This window comes from Triticum dicoccoides, chromosome 7A (genome assembly GCF_002162155.2).
Source record: "Triticum dicoccoides isolate Atlit2015 ecotype Zavitan chromosome 7A, WEW_v2.0, whole genome shotgun sequence".
In the NCBI taxonomy this organism is placed as follows: Eukaryota; Viridiplantae; Streptophyta; class Magnoliopsida; order Poales; family Poaceae; genus Triticum; species Triticum dicoccoides.
The window spans coordinates 292,794,904-292,802,707 of record NC_041392.1 but is presented as its reverse complement, the minus strand read 5'-3'; positions in this window follow the sequence as shown (position 1 = coordinate 292,802,707).

Below are 7,804 nucleotides of genomic sequence, written 5' to 3'. Positions count from 1 at the left end.
GCTTCGGGGCTCCCAGATCGGGAAGGGGAGGAGGCGAGGAGGACGGCGTCAGAGTGGGCGCCGGCGACGGGGTGTCGGGTGGAGGGGATCGAACAGGGGGCGCCCCTCCTATGGGTGAGTGGGTGACGGCGCAGGGAGGGAACGAGGGAGAGTGGGGATCGTGGGGGGATGTGGGAGGTGTCGGTGGGGTTACGGGTTAGGGTTCGGTGGTGGGGAGGCCTAAGTAGGCCAGAGGCGTGGGCCGGCCTGGCTGGGCCATGGCCCAGTTGGGCCAAGGGTCCAGTGGGGGGGAGGGGTGTATTTATCTCCCCCCATTTCATTTATTTTTGGATTTTGTTTTTATTTCTTTTTCTTTTCTGTTTTAATTTTACATTTTAAATACACTAGTTTTATAAAATACATTAGTTGCACCTAAATTAGTGTTAACCAATATGCCACCACCACAATCAACTTGGCACCTAAAATAAATTAGTTTGTAATTGTTTATTATTTAAAAGCATTTAAATAATTGTTCTCGCTGCGTTTTATACATTTTATAGTATTTAAACAATTTTTTTTAAAGTGTGGTCTCTTCACCAAAATTACCTTTGCTTTATTTGGCACAACTCAAACATTTTAGTTTTAAAGTTTGGAAACTTTTACCGTTTGATTTGATTTTGAATTTGAATTTGAATCAGTTCTGAACTAACGCGAGATTATCGACAATAATCGAGGTGACGTGGCATAATTACCCAAGAGTTACTGTAGCTTGATTACCCGGGCGTCACAATTCTCCTCTACTACAAGAAATCTCGTCCCGAGATTTAAGAGGGAGAGTAAGGGGGAGATCTGGTTACAAAACTCTAACGAATCTTCTCGGTCTTGGTTGCTCTTCTCGAAGAGATCGATCCATTACATTGATGTCTTCATTACTCTTCTTCCAGTCATCATGATGAAGTCAGCATCCTTTCTTCAGGATCTCCATCGTACTTACGAATAGGTAAGGGGCAGCTCGGCTACGACATAATGCTTATGAGGGAAACAATCTGGGGTTAACCCATGAATGAGCATAAGATTATCTCTCGATTTGAACATATAAAATACATCGAGAGTAAGGTACGAAGGTACAATAAGAGGTTCCAAGCGGATAGGTGGTTGCTCGAAGTCCGAACCAGAGTGAGAAAGGGGTTCAGAGTAGCGACAGTAAATATTGCGTCTGATACCATAATAGAGCACTAGGAAGGTGGCCCATGAATTAAATACGAAGCCAAGCGTGGGGAATAACCACTAGAAACAGGGTCGTACAGGAGAGTCAGGTTTCGATCCAGTGGACCTGTGGGTTATGGGCCCACCATGTGGGTTAGGAGTAGGAAGGGCGGAGACGTCTTGCGTGATCATGCAAGCAAGGCATGTCAGGGGGGGTAGCCTGTCGATTATGTCGGCGACAACGTCGATACCAAGGGCGAGGGACGAAGAGAACTACTTTCCTGCTTGTTGAACGAGGCGGGCCAAGAGGCAAAGTTCTCATCCATCGACGGTTACCGAAATGCCATCAACAATAGAAACAGGGTCTCACTGTCAGAGTTGTACACCGAGGTGTTTTACCTACACAGTGAATTATTACTGCTTAGATTATATAGATCACAAGAAAGGTTAAACCAAATAATGGAAAGGAAAATGTGTTTAAATACATATATCAGGGGTATATCCTTCCCAAGGACAAGCAGAGCAAGATATGCATGACAGGATATAAAGTAGACAACCATTTAGGTAAGGGGGGGAGGAATCTCATGATATTACCCATACAACGGTGTTAGGATAAATGATAAACAAAATTTAGCATCGTGCTTCAAAATGTTCCTGTTGAAAATCGGAGTACCATTGACATGCTTCGAGGTAGCATTCACATGGTCTTCAGGTGAAGATCAAACTTTGGAAACACGAAGGATCCATCAGGAATAACTTGTAGAATAAGTCTTACAATTTCCCCATGGATGAACGAATAACCTTGCTGAAAAGGAATCTATAATGATAGGTCCTCCAGCCGGGGGGGGTGCTAGGCATGACATCATGTTACCGGGTCATCAAAGGACAAACAACATAACTCTTGGAAAGTTGTCCCATCCATCATATCTGACCAAGATTCAGACCCGATTGGTGTCAGGATACCTCAGACTTAGGATACCTGAGAAGAAAAGGTGCAACGCAAATTGACGAGATGACATTGTAAGATTCTCGGGGAAATGAACTATGAAGTGATTTCCGTTAACAAGAGTCCATCATTACCCCAAGGAGAGGACAAGGAGGTGTCTGGTGAACTCAACGACAATTCACCGAGATTCCCAAAAGATGGATTTCCACCATTAAGTGAACAAGGAGATAACATTTGTCAGATCAAATGATATAAGGAAGTATGCTCGAGGAAAACATACACAATTAAACATTGGTTGAAAGGTGCGCCCGAAATATGGGTTGGGTTGCACGACCAATGTCAGAATGGTGATTCAATTAGCGAAGGACTTAGAATGAACTATCGCCCATTCACTTCAAAGCAATAGGGTTGTTAGAAGTTTTGAATTCACACGTCATAGCTCCATTGTCGGTATTCCGGTTGAAAACAATACGGGGACCAAGGAATGAACGAAGATGGCAAGAAGTATTATGATATCAAGAATTATTAAGAGGTGGTGAAATTCTCACCACAATCTTGACAAAAAGAGATGGTAATACTTCCGAGGTAAGGAAGATCAACTGCTGGGTAGCAGTGATCTCAAGGTTTACACAAAACACGAACAAGCTGTGTTGGACGGAAGGCAATAAAGTGGTCGATGAGAATAGGAATCATCGAGGGGCAAGGATGGTATTACCCATCATGAATTCAATTGAATTCCTGGAAGAGCTCATAAGGTTGATGATGATCACGACACAATTGTCGAGAGATTTCATGCAGATGTAGTCAATCAGCGACGACATCAAGTCAAAGGAATGATGAAGCAAGAGGTTATTGGAACCACAGTTATGACACGAACTCGAACTCAAGCTTGTTGTTTAAGGCGAAATGATATGACGATGAGGATCGACGTAAGGTTAGTTCATCGTCAAAAATTGTGCTCCGAGAAGAAGGACCGGGTAGCACAGTTAAAATCATCACGACAAAGATATGGCCAAACAGGCTAGGAATGATGGGAAGGAATATTAAACTCATAAGCAACGAAAATTACTTAGGGTTATCGAATCGAAATGTGGAATCGGTGTTCTCGATTGACGACAACCCAGAACCCGAGAAAATTGGAATCAGTGAGAATTAATAGTTGATGAAGAACCCATAATAAGTTATGCAGTTCCATGATATTCTTGAGATACCAGAGCTTAATACGCAACAGTAGAGCAAAGTAAAGGTTGGACAGGTGCAATGATCTGCAGAAGACAAGTACTTCAACTTGTCCAAGAAACGGTATTAAAAAGGAGAACATGGTCGGAACCACGATTGCAAAAGGCCGAATCCCAGATATAAGAACTTATACCAAAGAGGGTTTAAGAGGAGCACCCATGATAAGATTAGCATCGTGTCCATGGGCATGAACGCAAGGTTCAAGGTCGACTCCCACTTCTCCAATACACAACTTCTCATTTACTACTCTAAGTTAAGAATGTTTAGAGTTTGAAAGTTTAACTTGCGGAATACCGGAGCGTTATGACCCATGAAAACTCTTGGGTTCACACAAATTAAGGAAGGTATATGTTCAACCCATCGGGGCATCTTAGGAACGTATACCATCAACTTCAGGGGTAAATAACTCAAGCTCGGAGGTAGAGCATAGTTGACAAAGCAGAGGATACAATTTACCAAAGGCATTATGTATCAGGGGAAGATCTCACAAAGTTATTGAATATGAAGGATGCTGACGGATAAAATCCAACAATGGACCTGATGGTCCACAAGGGATCTGACGTGAGCATCGGTACTCAACTAGAGGAAGAAGAGTGCAAGGAGATCAAATTATAGAAACAACTGACTAACTCAATTGTCAAATGCAAAGGAATTATGATTTCCGAATCAGGGATCAGAAGCAATGCTCTGATTAGGGATGGATAAGTTGAATAGCCTTAGGGTACAATCAACGACAATTGGATTGGTCGAGAACCAATTCCAGTTAAAAGAATGGCAGCTCAGCCGGAAAGGTAATTTATAAGGATCAATGATGTTTGCGGGTATTCGCAAACATATTGAGTCAACAGACTCAAAATTATAATGACAAGGAATGTCAATAAGACTATGAGACTTGTGGGACTAACCATAACGCAAGCAAGCAAGAATTTCAAGAGGAATAGGCTGCTCGGGATTTTCGGAAGATCGAATGGCATTTCGAAGACTTTTGTGAAATACATGAATCAACTGGGGATGAGTGGATACTCGATAAGTGCGAGAAATTATTTGAAGGGGTATTCATGTGGCAAAGAACTGCTAGGCAGTAGGCACAAAGTATTCTCGGAACAATAGAGAAAACTTCAGGGTATCTTGTAATAACAAGATCAATGGGGGATGAACGTATGAATGGCAAGTGTAAGTAGTTTTCCATACGGATTTATCGGTGGTCGGGAATAGCAAAAGTGATGGGCACAAAGTCTCGAGAGAATATCAAAGAGTATCTCCGAAATCTTCTGGTGCAGTCGGTGATCATCCCGACTGAAGGGCCCCTCCGGTAGAAAGTATTTTCGAGAACCTAAAAGTTAGAATTTAGTAAAAATTGTTTAACCCGAATAGAAGAGAGATCAGAGTCCCAGAGTAAAGGTCGAGGAGTAAAAGATCCTAGCACCACCCGATGGCGACGTGGGCCCGTAAGGCACACAGCCATGTTAGTAAAAGTTTTGCAATGACTAGACTCGACTTCGGCCAAGGAGTGTGGAAGGGGGATTCCTACAGGCAGTCAGCTCTGATACCAACTTGTGACGCCCCCGATTTAATCGTACACTAATCATGCACGCAAATGTGTACGATCAAGATCAGGGACTCACGGGAAGATATCACAACACAACTCTAAAACATAAATAAGTCATACAAGCATCATAATACAAGCCAGGGGCCTCGAGGGCTCGAATACAAGTGCTCGATCATAGACGAGTCAGCGGAAGCAACAATATCTGAGTACAGACATAAGTTAAACAAGTTTGCCTTAAGAAGGCTAGCACAAACTGGGATACAGATCGAAAGAGGCGCAGGCCTCCTGCCTGGGATCCTCCTAAACTACTCCTGGTCGTAGTCAGCGGGCTGCACGTAGTAGTAGGCACCTCCTGTGTAGTAGGGGTCGTCGTCGACGGTGGCATCTGGCTCCTGGACTCCATCATCTGGTTGCGACAACCAGAAAGAAAGGAAAGGGGGAAAAGGGGGGGAGAAAGCAACCGTGAGTACTCATCCAAAGTACTCGCAAGCAAGGAACTAAACTACATATGCATGGGTATATGTGTAAGGAGGCCATATCAGTGGACTGAACTGCAGAATGCCAGAATAAGAGGGGGATAGCTAGTCCTATCGAAGACTACGCTTCTGGCAGCCTCCGTCTTGCAGCATGTAGAAGAGAGTAGATTGAAGTCCTCCAAGTAGCATCTCCAAGTAGTATCTCCAAGTAGCATCTCCCGTAGCATCGCATAGCATAATCCTACCCGGGGATCCTCCCCTCGTCGCCCTGTGGAAAAGCGATCACCGGGTTGTCTGTGGAACTTCGAAGGGTGTGTTTTATTAAGTATCTGGTTCTAGTTGTCATAAGGTCAAGGTACAACTCCAAGTCGTCCTGTTACCGAAGATCACGGCTATTCGAATAGATTAACTTCCCTGCAGGGGTGCACCAACTTACCCAACACGCTCGATCCCATTTGGCCGGACACACTTTCCTGGGTCATGCCCGGCCTCGGAAGATCAACACGTCGCAGCCCCACCTAGGCTCAACAGAGAGGCCAGCACGCCGGTCTAAACCTAAGCGCACAGGGGTCTGGGCCCATCGCCCTTAGCACACCTGCACGTTGCGTGGGCGGCCGGAAGCAGAACTAGCCCCCTTAATACAAGAGCAGGCTTACGTTCCAATCCGGTGCGCGCCGCTCCGTCGCTGACGTCTGAAGTGCTTCGGCTGATACCATGACGTCGGGATACCCATAACTACTCCCGCGTAGATGGTTAGTGCGTATAAGCTCGTAGCCAACTCAGATCAAATACCAAGATCTCGTTAAGCATGTTAAGTATCCGCGAACGCCGAACAGGGCCAGGCCCACCTCTCTCCTAGGTGGTCTCAACCTGCCCTGTCGCTCCGCCACAAAGTAACCGTCGGGGACCGTCGGGAACCCAGGCCCACCTCTACCGGGATGGAGCCACCTGTCCTTTCAGCCCCCAACTCCGAACAGTATCACAGGTAATGTAACAGTGTAAAGTATATAGTATATGCCTGTGATCACCTCCCGAAGTGATCACAGCCCAGTAGTATAGCATGGCAGACGGACAAGAGTGTAGGGTCACTGATGGAACACTAGCATCCTATACTAAGCATTTAGGATTGCGGGTAAGGTATCAATGACTGTAGCAGCAATGACAGGCTATGCATCAGAATAGGATTAACGGAAAGTAGTAACATGCTACACTACTCTAATGCAAGCAGTATAGAGAAGAGTAGGCGATATCTGGTGATCAAAGGGGGGGGCTTGCCTGGTTGCTCTGGCAAGAGAGAGGGGTCGTCAACACCGTAGTCGAACTGGGCAGCAGCAGCGTCGGTCTCGTAGTCTACCGGAGAGAAGAGGGGGAAGAAACAATGAATACCAAGTAAACAGATGCATATCGATGCATGAGATGTCAAGGAGCGATGCTAGGCGTGCCCTAACGTGGTATGAGGTGGTACTGGTTAAGGGGGGAATCATCCGGGAAAGTATTCCCGGTGTTTCGTGTTTTCGGGCAGAGGAGCCGGAGGGGGAAAGTTGCGGGTTCGATAGGTTAGGGGGGTGTGGCAGACGAACGGACTGCGTATCCGGAATCGTCTCGTCGTTCTGAGCAACTTTCATGTTGAAAATATTTTAATCCGAGTTACGGATTAAAAGATATGATTTTTTTAAGGATTTTATTAATTTCTGGAATTTAATCAATTAATTATTTAATTCGAAAAATAGAATTATGACGTCAGCATGATGCCATGCTGACGTCAGCAGTCAACAGGGTTGACTAGGTCAACCCGGACATGTGGGTCCCGTTTGTCATACTCTGTTAACTAATTATCTTAGTTAAGTTTAATTAACAGTAGTTAATTAGGTTAATTAGTCATTAGGTTTAATTAATCAGGATTAATTAAATTAATTATTTAATTAATTAATTAATTAATTTTATTCATTATTATTTTTATTAATTATATTTATCTAAATTCCTTTTCCCTTTTCTCTTTTTTAATAAAACGTTATGGGGGCGGGCCCCTGTGGTCAGTGGCCCATGGGGCCTTGCGGGCGTTGGGTGCAGGGTGCGGTCGCCACCCGCTAACGGGCGAACCCGGGCGGCCGCCGCAGGCGCGCGCGCCAGCACCGGCGAGGCGGGCTGGGCGCCGGCTGCAGGCGAGAGGGGAGGCGGGCCACGGCAGGGCGTGGCCGGCGGGCGCAATAGCGGCCACGGCGCCGGACCGGGAAAGCGCGGGCGAGGCCACGGTGAGCGCAGGCCGGGGCGCGACGAGCGCGGCACCGGAGCGAGGCAAGAGGTGTGCGGGAGGGGCGTCCAGGGGCGCGGTCGAGGGGAGCGCGGCGAGCGCGCAACGGGCGGCGCCGGAGCGTGTCGACCGTGGGTGGGGAGGGCGGTGACCGTGGC